The sequence below is a fragment of the Rhinolophus ferrumequinum genome, chromosome 6, assembly GCF_004115265.2.
Source record: "Rhinolophus ferrumequinum isolate MPI-CBG mRhiFer1 chromosome 6, mRhiFer1_v1.p, whole genome shotgun sequence".
Classification (NCBI taxonomy): Eukaryota; Metazoa; Chordata; class Mammalia; order Chiroptera; family Rhinolophidae; genus Rhinolophus; species Rhinolophus ferrumequinum.
Window position 1 is genome coordinate 40,816,803 of NC_046289.1, and position 22,181 is coordinate 40,838,983.

Here is a 22,181-nt window from a genome sequence, read left to right on the forward strand (position 1 = left end):
AAAACCTGCCTCCTATCCTGATAATTGTAGAATTATATGTAAAAAAGTTTACAAAGCCAGAAAAAGACTGAGATGGCGGGCGGACGGGGGTGGCTCAGTTGGTTAGAGCGCGAGCTCTGGGCAACAGGACTGGGCAACAGGGTTGCCGGTTTGATTCCCACATGGGCCAGCGAGCAGCACCATCTGCAACTAAAATGAAGTCAGTGAACTGCCGCGGAGCTCCAGGGTGGCCAGATGGCTCAGTTGGTTGGAGCGTGTCCTCTCAACCACAAGGTTGCCGGTTCAATGCCCGCAAGGGATGGTGGGCAGTGCCCCCTGCAACTAACAACAGCGACTGGACCTGGAGCTGAGCTGCGCCCTCCACACCTAAGACTGAAAGGACAACAACTTGACTTGGATGGAGCTGATGAGTCCTGGGAAAAACACACTACTGTTCCCCCCCAAAAAGAAAAAAAAGTCCTGGAAATACATACACACAGTTCCCCAATAAAGTCGTTCCCCTTCCCCAATTAAAAAAAAAAAAAAAGACTGAGATGGCAAAGAATCCAATTTTTACCCTTATGCACATAAATTATGGGCTAAAATTATTTTGTTAACTGGACACACCCAAGAAAGTATCATTTGAGCGGAACACACCCTCACACATACACACCTACTGAGTATGTGCCAAACGTGCAGAACGGGGTGAAGTGAGGCTCACAGGTCCAGGAGCTCTTGACAGTAAAAGAAGATCAAAAGCACAGTCTACAGACTTCAAAGGAAAAGATTCCTCCGGACATTCTAACAAGGTTTTATATTGCAATAAAAATCCTGATTTAACACCCTTTTGGGGGTTTTGCAGTGAATACATAAGTTAGAGACAAAGTTGTCACACAAACTTATGAAGACATCTGAAAACATGAATTTAAAAAGTCAGAAACAATGATTATTTTAATCATAAAAAAGCCTAGAACTTTGATTTATAGTTTTTTGTTGTTTTTTTTTTAATTGGGGAATATTGGGGAACAGTCTGCTTTTCCAGGATGTCAAGTCGTTTTTCAATCCAGTTGTGGAGGGCTCAGCTCACCAGCCCATGTGGGACTCAAACCGGAGACCCTGGAGTTATGAGCATCGCGCTCCAACCACTGAGCAAACTGGCCGCCCAATGACGGCTCAGCTCCAAGCTCAAGCCATTGTTTCTCACTGGTCCATGTGGGAATCAAACCGGCCACGTTGGTGTTCAGAGCTCGCGCTCTAACCAACTGAACGATCCGACCGCCCTTATAGTTTTAAAAACCCTTAGGAGAAATGATTAAAATGTTTATTTTATACATGGCTTCTTTAATTACAGCTTCACAAACTATTTACTATTGTTGTTGTCATGTAGGAATTCATCTCCAACACATTACGACACTTACAGCCACACAGAGAACTGGATGAAGTCTAACTGGAGACCGACAGTCCATATTTTAGGACCACCCCTTCCGCACCCGCCATCCTCTTGGGGCATCATCCAATCCTTAGCCCGTTTACTCTAAGGAGACTGAGGTGATGTGTGTTATTCTGGAGCAACATGAATCCAAGACTGTGAAAGTGACCGGGGAATAGAAGAAGCCATGTATAAAATGGGATCCAGGGCTCATCCCTCAGCTTTTTCGTAGGGAAATCTTACGTCAGAAGCTGGCTGTCTTCTACCTGTCCTCTGGTGTTCAATTCCCTTGGTTACTTCTGGAAGAGAACTGTCATAAATGTGCCCATTCCACCAAGTGTGAGATCTCATTTTCAAGTGGTACTTACCATGTTTCCCCAAAAACAAGACTGGGTCTTATATTAATTTTTGCTCCAAAAGATGCATTGGGGCTTATGTTCAGGGGATGTCCTTCTGAAAAATCATGCTGGGGCTTATTTTCCAGTTGGGTGTTATTTTTCGGGGAAACACGATATGTAGTAACGTTCTAGTTCCCATATACCAATTCACAGGCCTTATTTCTGGAACTCTACTCAACTGAGGTTTTGAAATAAGATACAAACTAAGGTCAACTCAATTATTGCCCATACATTCCAAAGAAAATAGAAATAAAAGCCACTTCCCAGTGAACCTCTGGGCTCCTTGGTGTGTGAAGTCAACAAAATCCAATCCTGAGTCACTGAATAGCCCAGTTGAGTCGCCTCCATTTGACCCTCCTGTTCATCGGATTTTCTGGTTCTGTGATGCACATCCCCTCTGCATATTGCCAAAAGAGAGCATTCCTCCTTACAGTAATCATCCTCTAATGCTTTGAGAGAGACTTACAGTCTGCTTTTTAAAGGGTGTGGAGGAAGGAAATCAGAATTATACCTTACCTTATGCTAACAGGGTTAATCCTCCAGGAAAAATGGAACTACAGCTCAACCCTGAAGGTTAGAGTTAAAAACAAACCAATCAAACGAAGACAGAAACCGTCCTCCCTTTGCTCAGCACTGTGTCTTTACACGGCTCTAATCATGCCGGAAAGGCAATGCGTCCTGAGGTTGACCTACAGACTCTGATCCTGGAGAAACCACCTCAGCAGCCTGTTCCAAGGTCAGCCGTCCCTCACAGCAGGACCAAGTCCCAACACCAAAGACGCATCACTGCCATCTTACTCCCTTTTCCTACCACGAAAAGGCTATATGTTGCCAACAATTGGAATCATATCACCTCAGATCCAGAGGTCAATGGAATAAAGAATCCAGAAACAGAGCCATTCATAAAGTCATTTGATTTTTGACAAAGGTGCCAAGGTAATATTGTAAGGGAATGGACTTTCAACAAATAGTGCTGGAACAATTACATATCCATAAGGAAAAAAAATTGACCTCAACTCTAATATAAGAATTAACTTTAAATGAATTACAGATCCGAATGCAAAAACTAAAATTATAAAACTGATAGATTTTTTTGTGATATTGGGTTTCTAGAGCACAGAAAACATGATACATTAAAGAAAAAAGATAAATTGGACTTCTTTACAATTAAAAATTCTGCTCTTTGAAATTCACTTAACAATGATAATGCAATCCTCAGACTGAAAAAAATATTCTAAAAACATTTATCTGATGAAAGACTTCAATCCAGAATACATAAATAGCACTTACAACTAAGGGAAGACAATCTCTTAAAAATGTGGGAAAAAAGATTTAAACAGTCACTTTACTGAAAAAGATATACAAATGGCAAATAAGCATTTGAAATGATGCTCAACATTATTAGTCATCAGAAAAAATGTAGAGTACTACAGTGAGATAGTACTATACACCCACTAGAATGGTTCAAGTTAAAAAAGACTGATAATACCAAGTCTTGGTGAGAATTTGGAGCAACTAGAACTCTCAGACACTGCTGATGGGAACGTCAAAATGATACAGCCACTTTGGAACACAATTTGAGTTTCTTATAAAGTCTCACATCCATTTATCATACAACTCAGATACCTCATTCTTAGATATCTGCCCAAGATAAATGAAAAGGTACGTCCAGCAAAGACTAACACATGAATGTTCACAGTAACTTCATTTGTAACAGCTCTGAACGGGTAACAATCCAAATAGCCATTAATAACAGGTGGACGAATAAACAAATTGTGACAACTGAATACTACATAACAATAAAAAGGAACTACTACAGAAAGATATATGCAATACAATGCCTGAGTCCAAAAATCATTATGCTCAGTGAAAGAAGTCAGATACAAAAGCAAGGCAGCAAAGACTACATGCCATGTGATTCCATTTACATGGAATTCTATAAAGGCAAAACTGAAGATCACTAGCTGTCTAGGATGGGGGTGGGGTGAGGGAAAAAAGAGAGAAAGGATGGTGTGAGGTTGGAGGAGAAGACTGACTAAAAGGGGCCGTAGAAAATTTTTTGGCATGACAAAAAGTTTCTATATCTTGATTGTGACACCGTTTACACATTTATATACATTTGTTAAAAGTCAACAAATTATCTACTTAAAATTTGTGAAGTTTACTTATATTGTGTCATTCAGATCATAAAAAAGCTGATTTTAAAAAAAAGCTTTGATGAGTCTACATGTTCATTTACATGCCTTACGTGTTAAGTAATATGACATTACCTGAAACCCTTTGCTGCACGATACAGAGAATAAGCAAAAGTGATACACTATTAGCTGAACTGGCTAAATCTATGGCTTCAAAAAGTTTAAACTAGACCTTAGAATTAAAATGTAGGAATTCATGGCAATTGGGAAATGGATTATAATTTTAAAGGACACTAAGTAAAAACAAAGGTTGGCCTCTTATGTTTATTGAAGGTATCATCCTAGCAAGCATTCTGGAGAGAGAAAAGAAAATTTCTTGTTAAATAAACACTGACTAAGAGAGTTTTAAATACGCATAGGTAATGTTTCACTGCGGTACCATGGTATAATTGTTCGTTTGTTTGTCTGGCTCCCCTCCTCAACCAGGCTCTAACTTCTAAAGAATTGGTCCATGCCTTGTTCAGCATTGAATTTCCAGCAAAACGCTTGTGACATAAATGACTGAATGAAAGAATAAATTGTAGATGGTCTCATGCTAAATTTGGTTTAATTTGCAAAATCCACATGTAAGTGAAACTTTCTACAGAGAAGCCTATGGTAGATCCGCATCCATAAAACACTAGCACTGTTTCATTGGAGCTTCATTGCCTTCTTTAGTTCAATTTAAAAATTAAAGTTCTAAAGAGAAATCAAGCAACTGTATTTAATATCTCACCACCATTAAATGGATAATGTGCAATCATTTCAAACACTCTTATTTTAATTTTGATTACCTTTTACTAACCAATCCTACAAATTAAAGATATATGTTTTTAAGGTAACAGCTGCTCTGAACAAAGGATTGATAGTGTGAAATTTTAGGCATATCTTGTGCTTTTTTTCAGATAAAATTCAACAATCTGGAATTTTGTGCCAAGTTAAGTGCATTATTATGGGAAGTACAATATGTTTGAAAAGGTTACCCTACCAGTTCAGACTGACACGAAAATTCTCTGTGGCAAAACCAATGTAAGCTAAGTAAGGAACACAAGTTGATTTCCTATCTGGTGGAAACTAAAACTGACTTAATAAGGGACTATAAAAAAATAAAAATAAAAATGTTGCACCATATTTTGCAAATACTCTGGAAATATTTTATCAATAGGGTGACTGACTGTGATGGCAAGAAAAAAACACACCACAATCTTCAGAGTTAGAAGAAAAGTATCATGTTCTGGTTTTGTCACAAACTGTATCAGGTAAAGGTGTCGAATCATCCAAGTCATTTAACCTCCTCATCCATAAAATAGCGAGACCTTACTTTAAGGATCAAATAAAGTAACCAAAGTAAAAATTCCTTTTAAAACTACAAAATTTCACATGGATATAAGTTGTTATGATGCTAGAAAATCTAGTTGAAGGAAATAAATGCTCACCATCCTTTAATTTTTTAAAAAAGAGATAATATAGGGGCAGTTGGTTAGCACAGTTGGTTAGAGCGCGATGCTTGTAACACCACGGTTGCCGGTTCGATCCCCACATGGGCCACTGTGAGCTGCGCCCTCCACAACTAGATTGAAAACAACAACTTGCCTTGGAGCTGATGGGTCCTGGAAAAACACACTTAAAAAATAAATAAAAGTTAAAAAAAAAGAGAGAGATAATACATATAAAGCATGGTTCTTAGATAATCTGATGAACACTATGTATCCTTAACCCTACAATTATGTGTCCATGAACACGTACGCATTTGTGTTTAATGTTAGAGCTTCAGACCAACAGGCCACGACCAACAGTTAGGGAAAGCAGCCTTCCTGAAGGCTGGCCCATGTACTTTACAACAATTTCTACACTCTTCTTTGTCCTCTTGACACCTGTCAGTAGTAAATGATCATGCAGACAGATAGCTGTGATAAGACCTTGAGGTATAGCTGTACAGGATATCACATTTATAAAGCACTTCTGAATTCATTATTATTTCATCATAATATCATCTTTCGTACTCTAACAACACTTTAAGATCCATGGCCTCATTCAAATATCAGCTATAATTCAACTTCCGAACTGTGATTTATTATAACACCAAACTCTAATGATAGTTAAAATTCTTAAGTCATGCTGTATGGGTATATTTCTATCTACATTTAGGCAGAAAACCCCCATTAATTAAGATGCATATACACTTATGAAAACATTTTATTTTATATTTTAGCATCTCAGAGAATTTAAAGAATACCACCTGGAATTATTCTTATGGTTACCTAAATTATTCTCATAAACATTTTAAAGTATGTACATGATTTTTTTAAGCTACCAGAGGAACCTAATCAATGACATCTTGATTTCTTTCAGGAAATTGTTCTATTTTATATTAACAGCTACATTCTATTAGTAATCTTTGAAATTCAATCTTTATTTGTAGTTTCTGAATATTTAAACAAAATTTATATTTTTCAATGCTACATTAAATTTAACTACTTATTACTGTTATAAAAGAGTTACATTTTACTCATGTGTCAGACTTGCAAGATACAAACATGGGTTTTCATAAACAGAGTTTTTAGTTTATTTTATGGGCCAAACTACTCCCTGGCTTGTGGAAGGTTTAAATTCATAATATCTTCAGAGGGAATAACATACACACACACACACACACACACACACACACACACACATTTGAGTAAAATACACTCGGAGGGAGTAGAATCTCAATACATTTAATTTTTTTTCTATTAGCCATTACATCCCAATATAGAACATATGGTATGAGGATATTATTTTTTTCCCTTTAATAATAGAGAACACATAGGTGGTCAGACGAAGCAGGAAAAGAAAACAGAGGAGAGCTGAAGAAACAGAAGTCCGGGGAAGCTAAAACTCCTATTTCCAACAAGGTCAAGTCAGGTAAGATGGGTGGCACAGCAATATAAAAGTTTTGTTCAGAAATAATCCCAACTTGTGGGTCTCCCCCACGCCCAAGTTGAAAGAAAGGTAGGGCCAATACAAGCTCTTTTCTAAGAAAATCTGAGGTCCAGCATCACCACATTCCTAGACCACAAGGCCAAGCGTACCAACTCAAAGAGTGAGAGGCCCATGTCATGTTCAGACGACCTCCTCAGGGACCACTTGATCACCACAACAGGTGTGGACACCACCACTTGTCAAGCCAAGGAGAAAAAACTGCAGCAATGGTTCAACGGGCATTTGCAATGGAGTAAGCTTATGCCTGGGTCAACCCCAGGAAAGCACAGGAAACGCGTGCACACTGTACCTCCATTACGCTCACAGAAAGCCCATGGCATGAAGAAACAGGAAACCCTGTTCTTTCTCATGCAGGCTAGAAAGAAACCCCAAACTAAGGCATTCCAAAAGAGACCTTGCCTTCTTGCGGCGAGAAATCAGATAATTTCTAGTGCTGCATTCTGGTATTAATATTTAAAACCCAATCTTTACTTAGGGTCTTCGAAAGTTTAAGGAATAAAATTTGTATTTTTTTCATAGCCTTTTGAAAATTGAAAATTCAAGCAACAAAATATATTTTTTTCAAGGCTAACATGAAGTCTGAATACGTATATCCCTGTTATGCAAAGAGTTATCTTTTATTTAAATGTCAGACTTGGGAGATAGGCATATGGGTTTTCACAAATACGCTTCTGTTACTTCTTTTATGGGTCAAATTCCTCTCTGATTTGCTCTAGGTTTAAATCTAGATGACAGCTCTGTCACCTTCGATCAGAAAGAATAAAGCTGTTAAACACTGTTGGGCTTAAGTCAAGAGCCAACAGTTTTCTAGGAGCTAAGGAAGAATTCAAGAGAGGTAGAAATGGGACATCGTGCGTGTCCTCAAACAGCTTACCGCCTCCCTGGGAAGACGTGACTAACCTCAGTAACACAGACAATTAACAACATACCAGAAAAAGATAGACAAACAGAGTCATCACGACAACATGTCTGGTCAGGATTCAAGCACTGGAAAATGCAATTCAGTTGACCACTAACCAGCCTACACAACCTCCAAACAAAATTTCATCCCTTTGGCAATTGAAAATATATTTCAAAGTTTCCTCAGTAGAAGATAGATTATACATCAAATGCATTCATTTAGATCCTGTGTCTCTGATTACAAATTTCCTGCAAACTGATTTGTCATAAATACGAGTCTAGTTCAAGAATCCATAAACTGACTATTAAAGGAAATTTTATTTTATGTTATAAATTAGGTAATTTCCACTAGCATTCCCTGCTAGGGTTTACGCCACAACTGAAATTCATGAAAATTTCTCTTTACATTTCTCTAAGGCACCAGTAAAAGTAAATAATTTAGTAAATTACAAATCCTCAGTTCAACATCCTTTTTTTCAGATTTAAAATGAATGGGAGATCAGTTAATGAATATTTGAGGTTAAAAAGATTTTATTTTAAAAAGATTTATTTGGAATTAATTCTAAATTCTGCATGACCCTTGACATTTCTTAAAAACTATTCCCTGATCTCATTTCCTTAAATTTCCTTAAGATCACATTTGGAAACCTTGGGTTTATGTGAACTAAAACTTCCTTAAATATGTTAATTTTTCCGAATCTCCTTCTCTAATTACAAGTAACATGAGTTTCTCAACAGAGATTTCAGAAATGGCACCACTGCAGCTGATCTTTGTTTCAGTTTGAGACTGAACTATGCAAAAAAATAACTTTATTACTATATTTAGAGGGGTTTAGTTAAGTATAGAATTCTATTTTCTTTGGAAAAAATACTTAAAGCATTTCTGATTCTTGTGATAAAATGTATGCAACCACACAAAATTCCACTCTATTTTTTGGCTCACATATGTCACCAACTTTACTGCTGAGGATTTTCATGACACCATATTTACATTACTCCAGGATCAGACTGATAAACTATTAATTTTTTTCAGTCATAGGCTTGAAAGTATAAAATAAAGGCACTATCTACTAGTCACGCTGGAGGAAATAAATCAGTTAATTTTTTTATAACCTATTTTTGAAAGCCGTAAGAAAAGTCCTTACTGCAAACATCTTTGAAATAATTAGTGTCATAAAATAAAAGTTGTTTTGCAAGTTAGCTATATCTGAAATTTCTAGCCCAATTTCCCTTTTGTCTTTTGTTTGCTTATTTTTAAAGAGAGTTCAACTCAGGAACCAAGCAAACAACAGTAAACTCAAGAGCTATCCATTATAATTCTTTCTTTCTCATTAATGCAATGACTACAGGCAATGGTAAATTCTTTGGAAAAGTTTTGTTTTTCTTTTTAACTCTTATTTTGTTATAGACATTACCTCTTAATTTGTTTCTAAGGTTAAATTTTTTGCATTCAGAATATTTTACAAACTGCCATGAATTATGAGAAAGTCAAGGAGTTTGGAATTTAGTCGTGTTTTATACTCCCCACTACAGCCCCGACCCCCAAACCACAGTGCCCTGTTATAATGTCTCAGAACACCTCTACTTTTTAGAAATACTTGTCAAATTGAACAATTATATACTTGTACTCCATTATTTAGTATCTGCCTTTCCAGCACAAAGGTAAGAAAAACTTCAGTAAAGCAGGTACCATCACGCCTGACAAGTTCACACTTTCTCCAGGGTCTTCTATACACACAATTTGTCAAACGAATGAAAGAATAAGACATTTACAACAATACTAGCCATTAGAAAGAAGCAGATCTAAAATAATAAAACGGTATGTAGTAAGGACCCATTTATTTGGAAGCTTCCCTCCACCTACATAACAGAGTCAGAGAATTGACAATAAAGGAGGTGTTTGGAGAATTAATGTTCACAGGATTAAATGAATGGTAATCTATAAAGCGACAAAGGAATGCACGTAGTAAATTAAGAAGGCCCTATTTGAGGAAGTAGATTTTATGCAAGGTTTTGGCATCTTCTAATTCTCCTATAGCATTATTATAATCACAGATTACCATCCACGAGAAGTTAAATACAAACAACAGTTAATCTAGTAAATCTAAAATAAATTTGCTAGTCACTAATAATTTATAAGATATAGTCGCTGTCCTCGAGAAACTGATAAACTAGAAGATACAAGTAAAATGATGAGTGTACAGCAGCAAGAGCTGCGTTCTAATGAAATGATACAGGCACTGTGCAGCTCATTTCAGGGAAGAAGACGAAGCAGGACCCAGACTAAGGGCATATGTCTTTGACGGGACAATGGAGACAACAACTGGGCTAGACGTAAGGAGCCCTGGGATGGCATTGGGAAATGAGTCAAGTATCTGCAACACAAGGAGAGGAAACTCAGTGCCTACAGGGGCAGGTAACAAAAGAGGGAAGCCTGCAGGATGAAAAATGCCAACTTGATCTCAATGTCAGGGGCTTGAGTCACAGTGCTGGGGACTGTGGGTGACTGCGGCACACACTCCCCATAAGAGGGACGCTGTTACGATGCTCCACGAGATCACTGCCATACCTCCCGGTTTCTCAAAAGAAGGTGTAAAATTAAAACATTTTCAATGTACAATTTCTCAGTTTTTAAATGTTGGCAAATACATGCCTTCAACACTATGTTGGAAACCAAAACATGTCTGCAGCCAGTCTTCCTGGTGGCACAGGCTTGCAACTCAGGTTGAGAATGCTGAATGCCACACTAAGAGATCTGGACTTCATCCTGTAGTCACTGACTTAAGAGACTTAACATTTATTTCAAAATTTGCTTAGTTTTACACCTCTGCACACCCCGGTGACCACTGCCAAATTATTTCACACTGGCCTTGTGTGAGTATTTCTCTGTTACAAGCCAATTACATTCATTTAACTAACTGTAATGACTTATAAGTTTCAGCTGAAAAAACATTCAAAATGATACTAATAAAACAGTGTTGACAGAGCAATACCTAAGAGAATGCTGACATGATGGGGATATACCACAACCCACTAGCAACACACATCATCACCAGAGCGCCACTTCTCAAATGACATGTGTCATGATCCACTGCAAATAAAAAATCCTTGCTCTTTCCAACATTTTCCCATAACGCGCAACTTTCTGAAAACTATTACTCTACTTTCTTCTATTACCAAATAACACTCAAGCACACATAGCAAAGTTTTTAATTCTGCAGTCACTGTAAGCTTTTAACTACCCAAAAATAATATTTAAGCATTAAAGGCGTATGTGTTCGCATTTTAATAAGCTTAGGGAAAGAAGAGGTAATTAGTATCAGAGACTTGTTGATTTGTTTTGGTGATAGTATTGCAGAAAGTTAGCATTATAATTCAAAGGTAATCCCAGAAGAGAAAATTCTTGGTGCATAATTATGATATAAAATACAGAGCTATGAAAAGTGCTTAATCACATGCTCTGAAATAATATTCGCCATGAAAGTCATGCACAAGGCGTAAAAGAAATAGTAAACAAGCGCTGTTTCTATTATTTCACTTGCTCGGGCAGCCCTGACTGCAGGCTTCCCGGCTTGCTTGCGGGCTGCAATGTGAGGAGTGCTCAGCTCCGACCCCCCAGGATCAGCACTGCTAAAAAGGAGGCTAACTCAAAGCACAGGTCTCACTGGGGCTCTGCTGTGTCCTTTTCACATAAAGGATCAATGGGTGCAATTAAAGAACATGTCTTTACTAGAAAACAAAACAAACAAGCAAGCAAAGTCTTATCACGTCGTGACAGTGCTTCCAGGATATAGCTCTTATGTGAAGGGATGCAATAAAAAAATAAGGAAATTGCATCAGAACTTTTTTTTCCTATTTCAAAAGAAAACAGACTACAATCTACACACTAGCTTTACCACGGGTAACTTGGCGGAAGCGCAAAGGCTCCCCGTTGCTGAAGACCCTCATGGCCGCCAGCATTCTAAAGTCCCGCCCACATCCTATCACACAGACCAACATCTCCTCACATTCAATATTGACTATTGATAAGAAACTGAACGGAAAATCAGAATTATCCTTCTTAAGCTTTTCATTCTCTCTAGAACCCCTCCAATCAGGATTTTGTCCCCGCTCCTCCACTGACACAGCTCAGGGGCCCCGATACAGTTCAGGTCAAGGTCACCAATGACTTCCATTCCGAAACCCAATGAGCACCTCTCGGTCCTCACTGTACCTGACCTCTCAGCAACTCATGACACCACGGATTCACTCTCTCCTCCCTGAGACCCTTTCTTTGACTTCAGGGATATTCCAATTTCCCTCCTATCCATCTGGCTGCTCCTTCGCAATCTTTTTTACACTTCCTCCTTATCTATCAACTCAACCTCTAAAGGATGAAGTACCTCAGGCTCAGCCCAAGTGCCTTACACTTAGAAAAGTAACCATAGTTCACTCTTCCCATGGTCTGGGTCAACAGAATTAACACTGTCTTCTAATAATAACACTGGTACTTCAGAAATGGAGACAATTATGTCTACTATGTTAGAAATATGTGCATAATTCCTTCGGCTTAAGATACTCTGAGATTTCGTCTCTTCTCCACAAACTAAATGCTGACAGGATCCAAACAAAGCTTCTTCCGTGGACTGCTTTCTCTGCCTACATCCATTCCCCAAGTGATCTCATCCAAATTCTGTTCATGACTTCCAAATTTATATCTCTAGCCTGGACCTGGTTTTGAAGCTTCAGATTCCTATAGCCAACCGCCTCCTTAACTTCTGCACTTGGAAGTTGAACATAACATGTTTAACACAGCTCCTAGTTATCTTTCCCAAACCGACTCCTCTGTCAGATCCCCGCCGCAGTTCACAGCAACTCCGTAATTACACAAAAAGCCTTGATGTTATCCTTACTCTGATCCTTCTTTCTCATGCTCCTCAAACAGCCGGCCAGGAAATCCTATTGGTTCAACCTACAAAATAAATCTCGGCCATTTCCCACCCCCTCCTCCACAGCTACTGGCATCTCTTAATTGGATTACTGCCAACAGCTAACGTGTGTCCTTGCTTCCACCCTTGACGACCTGCTCTATCTTCCTAGCTCCACACTGCGGCCAGTGATTCTATTAAAACCAAAGTCAAATCACCTTACTCCTCTGCTCAACACTCTCCAATGATTACCCACTGCACTCAGCGTCAAAGCCAAAGTTCTGAAAATGGTCCACCGGGCAGGCCCTACCTGATGTGCTGCTCCAACCTCCCTGACCTCACCTACTGCTGCTGTGTGACCTCTCTCACTGTTCCCAGACACAGCAGGCATGCTTGCACCTGAGACCTCTGCTAGTCCCTCTGCTGGAACTCTCTTCCTCAGGAGTCTCGGCATAGCTACCTTCCTGCCTCAAGTCGTCTTCTCAGGGAGGCCTACCTACCTGACCACCCTACAGTAAGTCCTCACTTAACGTCACCGGCAGGTCCTGTGACTTGAAGCGAAAGGCATATCATGAAACCAAGTTTACCACAGTCTAATTGATACAAAAAGAGTTATGGTCCTATGGTATCTCATCAATGTTATAATGTAACGATGTTATTCAAGGACCTGCTGTAAACTGACAGCCTCCCATGTCTAGCAGGCCGAGTGTCCCTTACCTGCTCTTCTTTTCAGTCACACTTATTACCTTCTGAAATGCTACACAATTTGCTCTGTGATGTTTATTGTCTCCTAATATTATATAAGCTTCATGAAGCTAGGGTTTTTTCCCTTTATTTTGTTCACTGACGTTATCTCTGGTCCTAAAACAGTGCCTGGCACATAGTAGGCATACATTATGTTGAACGAATAAATCAATTTAAACATTTAGTAATTCCAATTTCATAGTTCTCTTTTAATATTTGAGGCTTTAATATTTGATATTTAATGAGATCCTGACCATTCCTGTTACTTTTAGAAAAGCTCGTTTGTACTTGAAGAATAGAAAGATCCCAACCTGACCTCATGTCCCAACACACATCCAGCGGCCCCAGGGAAGCTCGCAACACCCTTCCTTTGGCCATCACTGATTCAGCTCCCTCAAACCAGGACTCCACTTAGTACTTATCTGAAACATCTAATACCTTTCCATGCACATGTATTTTGTTCTCCCACCCAGAAAAGATACACTTTGGTAGGACCTGCACAAAGTATCCAACCAAAGACCTGGATACTCCAGAAAGATGTAAAACCTGTTTTTTAATGGACGTAGTGAACTTAATGCTTTAAAAATGTTCACTAAGTTCAAGATATTAGACAACACATCGCAGGGAATAGGGCTCTCTGCGGTAGATCCCCCTTTTAATGAAGGGATCAGAATGATACATCATGATTATTCTGGATGAGCCTGTGCCCATTTGACTGGGCTTGTAATTATCCTGTTTAAATGTAAATGTGTCTTTCTAAAGTGTTTAAGTTTTGTTTTTCTTAAACATTCCCTTTGATTGAAACATTCGCTTTGGTTTAAAATCTTAGGCTTTGGGCCTCATACTAGAAAATGGTAAAGGGGTCTGACCCTCATTATATAAACTGTGCCCACGGAGGGCGGGGTGGGGCAAGGAGGAATAAACCATTTGTCTTACCCCAATACTACTGGCTCTCTTTAAAGGACTCAAATGAAATCTACAGGGTACAGGAGCAAAAGACATAGGCCACTGGGACTCTTTAAGTTACTTTTTAGCATCTGAAAAAAAAGAATTATCCAGCACCAGGAGTTGGGGGACTGAGAGACTGCCAGGAATTAGAAGAGAATTAAGAAAAATAACTCGATCAATTAGTGATCAGTGGAACAGACCAGATGTTCTTGGTGGCAATACAGATTGCCCAATATCTGCAACAGAAATACTAGGTTTTGTTGCCTGCTTAATGCCATCAATAAACAAAATATAATAAAAGCTTGTGAACAACTACTTATAAACAAAAGCTTAGGGAAGTCCAAAAAAACTATAAGTACTTTTATACATCATTTCTTTCTGTCTTAAGTAACAAGAGCTAACATTACTTGACCGTGTCAGACCATGCCAGTTGCGTCACAGGTACTACTTCATTTAATAATCAAAACCACCCTGTGGGATAGTTACTATTATTATACCCATTTAACAGATGAGAAAAAAGAGGTTCAGAGAGTTAAGTAACTTCCCCAAGGTTACATCCTGGAGAATAGTGGAGCCTGGATTTGGACCCGAGGACCGACCTGCAAGTTCTCATTTTTACCATTACATTTCACTGCCACTCTTCAATGTCATCTTCAAAACATATTATTCTTTTCTGTAGTAATTTCAGGGAGCAATTTGTCACAATAGTGAGCACATTTTTTTTATTCTCTAAGATTACACACAAGTTTTTGCTGTTACAAGCAGTATCTCACTCAGGCAAGATATATTTACTACCCATACGTAAAACGTCTGTCATTTTACCTGTTTTTCACCTCCCTAATGAGCCTAACTTCAAGGTTTGAGCCTTTTCTTGAACCATGAAAACATCCTTTCTCTTTAGGGAAACATGAAAGAAAATATCTACATCAATAGTTTTCCTTTGCAAGTATTTTGTTTTATCTATTAAATTTCTCAGTGAAATCATAATCCGACATTTTACAAAATAAGTGTTTCCAGGGGACTGCCACAGAATTTCACTGTTGTTTTAGGTACAGAGACCGGATGTTTCCAGGGATATTTAAGGAATGATAACTTGGGAAGGGGGAGAAAGGGGAGACGGGTGGAGGGAGGGGAAAAGTGTGTAGGAAAAGAGGGGGAGCCATAAAGGCAGGAAGAGGAAAAAAATCTTTTTTCAACATTTTCTTACAAATGAACTATTCAAAAAATATTTAGAAAGCAGTTCTTTGAAATTACAGTCCATCCCTAGATCATTATGGATCAATGAAACAATGCGTCAGGAGAGACCTCAAGATATCACCTATTGGCACTTATAAACCAAGGTCTCCCTGGAGAGTCCTAAAAGAGAGGGAGAGGAAGAAAAGGGAAAAGAGAAGTCCAAAGGGCTCCCTGTATGGGGCACAAGTACAGCAGACTTGAGGAAGCAAAGTTCTACCTCCCTGGGCTACAGCTCCATTTTCTCTGGGCAGGTCTTAGTCTGTCTGTCTACAGCATACCTCTGTGGGAATCAGAAAAGGGCACCCAGTCTCTCCAGGCCAGTGGACTCACTGTTTGGACTGCAAAGAAGGGGGCTGAGTTTCAGCCCCCAGATGGCACTAGTCTAGACTGGACTGAGAGTCAGAAGCAGCTTGACTCGTGGTGCTGTCATCTGCTGTGAGACTTGTACAAATCACTCAATCTCAAGGGACCCCAAGCCCTCCACCTCTAAAAAATGATGGAGCTGGCTGTCGCCTAAGGTCCGCTCCCTTTTCCCAATTCTCAACTGAAATCTGGCACTATCCAGTTGGTATATTCCAAACTGTGTCCCTGAAACACAAGGATTCTATGGACTGAGTTGAGCCTTTAGTGTTTTCATGATACTGCTATTTTTTTTCTGTCACATTTCTGAAGTATTTTTTTTTTCTTTTTTAACCTTAAGACTATACTCTCCTTTCAACTCCAAAGTGCTTGATTTTTCTCAAGCCACCAAAAGGTCATACCCGACATACCAACTCCAAACTATCCAAATGTCCATCAACAGAATGGAGAAATAAACTGGGTATATTCATTCACAGAAAAAAAAGAAAAAAGAACTGCTACCCGGAGAACTGCTACCTGGATCAATTTGGACATGACACTATGTTAAGCAAAAGACAGAAAACAGAACTCATATTTGATTTAATTTAAATGCAGTCCAAGAACAGGTTAAAACTAACCACTGCCAATAAAAATCAGAAGAGTGGTTACCCCTGGAGCAGGAATTCTGGCCGTAAGGAGAGGCTTTTGGGGGGCTAGTTATGTGCTGTCTCTTGACTTGGATGCTGGTTGCCTGGGTATGATCACTATTTGCTATACACTTCTGATCTGTGCATTTTTCTGGTTGTATGTAATTATTCAACAAGTTCAAGAAAATTAAGCCACAGATCCCTCACTCCAAAAAAGCAATGTAGTGAAACTGAACAGGAGAAGTGTAGGGAGGACAGCTACTGTAGGGAGAAAATTAATTACATTTCATTTAATGTAAACTAGACAGAAAACCTCCTGAGAAGTTAAAAAAAAGAAACATCATTCATTTCCTAATTATCTTCACCTAGCATTTGCTTGATTCTTTTATAATGATTTCCACCACATAAAACCATGGCAATAAGTTGTTATAAAATATTGCTTTTCCCTGTCTTCATATACCAGTAAAACATTATTGCTCAAAATTCTATAACATATATGCACAAAGGCAAAGTTATTAGAAAACATCTAAATAATCAATTGGAACATTGGAACACAGGATAATCAATTTGGAACATTGAAGTTCTAAACAGATACTTTTGGTCGGAAGTATCCCAGTTATCACATTAATGAAATGACCTGGATAATGCCCCAATCTTTACCTAGTTTCCTGCTATACAGGTCAAACTCTGATAGGTAAGGCCACAAGGGTGGGGAAAGGCATTCAAGAAAATGCTGTGCTACGGTCAACTTCAAGGAGCTCCAGGAAACTCTGCCTCCTCCTTTGGCCTGTATTAGGTTCATCTGAGAATTTGTTTCAGCACCACCTTTTCCTCCTCCTCAGGTGATACAACCAGCTGTCAGATTAGTGATTTCTTTCCAGTGTTCAATAATCCCTCTTTGATCAATGTGGTATACTGCGTGATCACTCCATTTGTTACATATAAAAAGACAATACACAAACTTGCACCAGAAGTATTTATACCACTAATCCATGTAAGACAACTGGAAGCACAGACTGCTTATTTTCACTCAAAACTTCATTATAACTTCAGCCATTACTTCTGTAGAGCTCCTTTAAGGGGGGGCATCTATAGTTCTCCCAAATGCTGGGAGACTAATTAAATATTTGTAGAATCATTAGAGCTTAGACAAAAAAATGTTTTCAGTCTTTGAAAAGGGAAGAGGCCTGGGGGTGGAGGGAGAGGGGGGACACACAATCATACGCATCTAGTCCCCGAAAACTATTTAACACCAAACCAGTGATTCAATACACATGAAGGCAAAGTTTCCAGGATAAATATCACTTAGCACTATTTCATATTGTATATAAGACAAGATAGGGCATCTTAATTCTAATCCTTTTTTTCTCATGTAAAAAGATCTTATTCTGTAATTCCTACTTTTAAATAGAAAGTTCTCCCCACTTCAGTCTTGTTTTAAATACTCATCCTTCTAAGTTTAGATTTTCCTTGCAATTCAATGCCCAGTATTCTACTTCCTCCTTCCTCTCAAATTATCCCTTTAACTTGTTTCTACTTATTTTTATAGGCCCCCAAAGCCTCTTCCTCAGGATAATGTGCAATTCAAAAAGCCCTCTCAACTACCCCCTATATCAAAGTTTAACTACAGAGGCCAACAATAACATTTTTCCTGTTGAGTTTTAGGAAAGATACATTTTAACTAAAATTGCACCACTCATAAAATTCCTTCACTAAATCTTTCCCATTCCCCTCTCCTACACTCAATTGTTCTATATACAATCACAATGTAATCAAACTCCCAAAATGTGTAATTATATAATCATGCAAAGACTTCCTAAAATGTGTATAATGAAAAAATACTGGAGTTTTCTTATAAATTCTGTGTGTTGTTTCTCGTTGGGAGATGGGATAAGACGATCATCATACCAGGACCAACTGCTGTGTGTAACAGAAAACACACACTGTGTTCCAATAGGACTCTACTGAAGGTTGTAAACACACTTAAAACTTTTCTTTAAAAGAAGAGAGTTGGAATTGGCATAGCCAAAGTTTCTATGCTTTACCCACAGGGCACAGGGACACACAATACTGAATACCTCCCATTTCCCCACTTACAAAAGACATAGGCTTCAATTTAGGAGGTTTGTTTTAATGAGTAATAGGAAAAACCCATCTCTGCATAAATGCAGAAAACTCTCTATTCTTTAGAAGACTTAAAACAATATCAAAATGACGTTAGGAAAAGCCTGTGAAATTTAGTTCTGAACTCAGAAAACCACCGAAAGGATAATGTGTGCATGCCATCTGGGATCCAGGCAGCCTCATCAACAAAAGGGAAAACTTGTTGAGATCATCCAAATCTAAAATTCACATACATTTTTACATCTGGACTGAATTAATCTTTTCTTGGTACTGGCTTTCATGTAATAAAATAATTGTTTGCAGGTTTAACTTTTTTTGTAAACCCGCAGCCTTAGAAATCAAAATGTGCAATATCCAAGTTGAAAACTATAAAGAATTCCTTTATCAAAATTAAGTTAGTTGTAAGACAGAACTCTTTTACACTAAACTCTGAACCTGACAGCTCAGTCAAAAACAATTCTGTTTGAAACTTTCACTTCAAGCATCTGCCACAAAAGGCTACGCAGTCTATTATGTCATTAGTTCTGAAAGCCAAAAGCTTTATAAGTGTATTTAAAAGTGGAAACAAAGTCCAGAAACCAGAAAAGCTCTACAACACCCCCCTCCCCAATTCAGCTAGCCCAACTGAATGAGTTTTTAAAGGACTTATAGCTAAAAGTTATTACTTAATACATGGACATTTTGCTTTCAAAAGCAGTGTCTTCATCCTGGCCCATGTTGTTTTCCTGGAGAGCTAGGAGCATCTTAAATCTTCAAGTTCAAATTATGCACTTGAAGCTGGTAGCTTACCCCCCGTTGCCCCCCAAAAGGAGGGGGTGAAAATAGATTTCCTGTCGCTTAAAATGTTTGGGGCACTGCAAGAGCTGCTGATTACTGTGGTCTATGAGTGTCAGATCTCAGGCATTCTTACAAGCAATTCAAGGGGAAGAAAATTAGTTCATATTACAGTCAGTCTGCTTTCTGGAGAAGATATCCTGCAGATAACTTGATAGCAGATAGCCCCTGGGGGAGCCTTCTCATCTAATAATCCCAAAGGTCCATTTTAATATAAATATAAATCCAGTATGTTTACAAACATACTGAAAGAAAACTCAACTGTCAGCTGTCTCATATTGTGCAGTATTTTCATTCTTAACATACTTTTATTTCTCAAAACCACACCCAAGGAAAATGATTAGGTGCTTGAAGTTTTATACTACAAAGAACAACAGCAAACCCATCTGTTTTCCTGCCTCTCTTTTCTGGGCTTCTCCCCTCCCCCACTCTCTATCCTGCAGGCTGTTTGTGGGTCTCGGTGAATGTTAAAATTACTCTCTACAATGGTCTCAAAATGCTGTAGATCCTGAAAAACTTCTGATCCTTTAACATTGCTGAACCTAAATGAAGGCGCTGCTCTAAGAAGAAAAATCCAAAAGTCAAAGGCGTTTTTCATGACAGATGTATTACGGAAAATGTTCCCCACAAAGTTTTGATGCTGTGGAAGATCAACTCCCTGAAATCACAGAAAGGAAATGACTTACATTCTTGAAAAATGAAGCCACTAGCAGCTTTCTCCAGCAGTATTTTCTAATCCGTAAACTACACCCTGTGGCAACGGGGAGTATTTTGTGAAAAATCTTCATTTAAATAGATGCTTATAAAACCAATAAACAAACATCGTTGGTTCCCAGAGAAGAAGAGACAGAATCATACATGGAAAATCCAGTTAAGAGATACTTTTTCTGCGCATTCAAAAAAACGGAAAAGCACAAGGCTTGAAGGCAAAAGCAACCCGAGAACGCTTGCTGAAGTTTTCCTTTCCCGCTGTGGGCAATGCACAACTCCTGAGGGAAATACTGGTAAAACAGATTTTTGCTAAAAAATGAAAACGAGGAGAGTGTAAAAAAGCTATTATTTCTCTGGATACACAACTGCACAACCTGAAAATCTGCCAGCTTTCATTCCAACTTTAAAATGTTTATTTTGACAGCTTTCCATTTATTCATGCCTTTAAGAAAACGCCCTCACCATTTGGTTATGCCATTCCGGGACTCGAGGTGCTGTTATAATCCCTATGGACCTCACACGATGACCCCCAGCTGTCTATACCTGACAGTTCCTGCCCATCCTAGAGGAGAGGCTGGTGGTCTCCTCTGCCCGGGGCCGGGCCTGCGCGCCGCATGCTCCTCCAGGAACCCAAATTCTACAGGCCGCGCCCCCCACTCGCATCCCACGGAGGCCCCCTTCTGGCGCCGCCGAGCCCCAACTCAATTTCCAGCTCTTGGGACTAGACACTTTCAGGGACGATGGGGCAGATGCTGCGCTCGGGTCCCTTCCCGCAGCCTGGTCGCCCGGCCCCAAGGCGCGCACAACAGGCGGCAGGCACGGCTCCCAGGAATGCAGGGCTCATGGGCTGTCTCCCGCGCCCCGTCACAGCTACCGGGCGCGACGGACAGGCGCCCCCAGAACAGTTCGCTGGGGATCACCGGAGAACCAAGCGTAGCACACTGAACCCGAAGGGCAGCCCTCAGCCCCGGCCGGCCTCCCGCCCTCGCTGCACAGGCGGCCCCGGAGCTCCGCGCCTCCCCCGCTGCCCCGGAGCTCCGTCCTCCCAGCCCAGCGTGGGCGAACTCTGACTCGCAGAAGGCGACCTACCCGCCCGGTGCCCGACGCCCAGAGCCGAGGGAGCGAGGAGAAGGCGAAGAAAGACGCGGAGAAGGAGTCACAGATTTCGCTGGAGCTTGCGACTTTCCCGAAACCCTCCCAAAGCCCCGTCCAGCCGCCGCCGCCGCCGCCGCCGCTCGGCCGGCAGGGGGCACAGCGGGAGGCCGGGACGCGGTGGCCGGGCTAGGGGGCGGGTTGGGAGGCCCCCAAGCACCGGGCTCTTGCTCGTACCTCGGAGAAAAGTCTGGAGCACTAGGCGTTGGACTCAAATCAGCGCTCTGTCCCTTCCTGTCCGCGCCGCGCCTGCCCGACTCCACTCAGCCCCTCGCCCTGGGCAGCTAGGGGAGCGCTCGCGTCGGCCCCGCCCCCCGCCCCCGCCTCCCTCCCCGCCCCCTGAGGCTCCGCCCCCCGCCCGCCCGAGGTAGCGGGGGAGGCGTCCGAACCCGGAGAGCAGAGCTCGGAGATCGCAACCGCACGTGGAGTGCTTGCTGGCCCCGCCCCGGACCCAACCAAGCGTCTCGCGGAGGGGTGTCTCCAGTCGGAGTCAGGTGAAAGCGGAGGGAACCACCACTCCCGGGTCCAGGGGAAGGACGCAGAAAGACACTGTGTAGACCCCTGCGATCTAAGCCTTTCCCCGCGCGAAGGAGATGGAGGCACGAGGCGACGACACTGTCAGCTCCTCCACTCTGGCCCAATGGCCATCTTGGACTCCCGGTCCCTGCTCCCCGGGA

The 22,181-nt window shown here is 40.4% G+C and overlaps 1 protein-coding gene across 5 annotated transcripts in view; it reads right to left on the reverse strand.

Annotated features, from left to right (window-relative positions):
• The window catches only part of FRMD6 (FERM domain containing 6), a 73,326-nt gene extending 51,519 nt beyond the window's left edge, over nucleotides 1–21,807 (reverse strand). For 4 of the 5 annotated variants that reach the window (XM_033108883.1, XM_033108881.1, XM_033108880.1 and 1 more), the window contains exon 1: nucleotides 21,682–21,807. The gene's annotated coding sequence lies outside the window, so the exon portion shown is untranslated. Of the gene's footprint in view, nucleotides 1–21,441; nucleotides 21,611–21,681 lie in introns of those variants that run through there. The other variant, XM_033108879.1, reaches the window with a different exon arrangement.
• Between the last annotated feature and the right edge of the window lie 374 nt (nucleotides 21,808–22,181).